Source organism: Oryzias melastigma, linkage group LG4 (genome assembly GCF_002922805.2).
Source record: "Oryzias melastigma strain HK-1 linkage group LG4, ASM292280v2, whole genome shotgun sequence".
Classification (NCBI taxonomy): Eukaryota; Metazoa; Chordata; class Actinopteri; order Beloniformes; family Adrianichthyidae; genus Oryzias; species Oryzias melastigma.
Window position 1 is genome coordinate 23,127,299 of NC_050515.1, and position 767 is coordinate 23,128,065.

A 767-nucleotide genomic window follows, 5' to 3' on the forward strand; every position below is an offset into this window, starting at 1 on the left:
GCGACCTGTCCAGGGTGTACCCCGCCTTCGCCCAACAGTAGCCGGGATAGGCTCCGGCACCCCCGCGACCCCGAAAGGGACGAAGCGGCCAAGAAGATGGATGGATGGATTTACTCTGTAGAAATAGATTTCACTCTGAGGTTATGTGCTTTGGACTTTTTTCTTTGTTTAACGTTCGTTTTTCGTTATTTCACTGTTTTGGTTGTAGCTTATAAATGATAAGTTACATATATCCGCATAAAATCACCAACCAAAGTTTAAGCTTCGCCGCACTTTTCCAGCTTCAGCCTGAATTAGACGCAGCCATCCGAGGAGCGCGGGACACACTTGGACCTGGTCGTATCTTCAAACAGAAAAATGATCCAGCTGCTCACTTGTTAGGATGGTTATTTATTTTAAATACCGCTGAACGCGCTTCTCACGTGCATCTGATCAGACTTTAACCTGGCCGGGAATGACAACTGAAAAGCTGCGGCACGCGCGAGGGGGACACGCGCATTTCTCCAGCGGCGTCTCCCAAATGCTCCTTTTATCTCGACAAAAATGAATAAATGTAAGTAAATCCAAAAGGACCGCTGACAGAATCAAATGTTGGAATGGTTCTGCCTCAAAGGCTTGAACAATGACTTGTACGATTCTCCTGAGCTGCCATTATTAAAGTGGAAGCTGTTTACATCCACGGTCACGTGGTAGAGGCGTGGAAAGCGGCAGACAGTTGCAATAAACTCACTCCTGATTGGCGACAGTACTTCCTGTAGATTCATGAC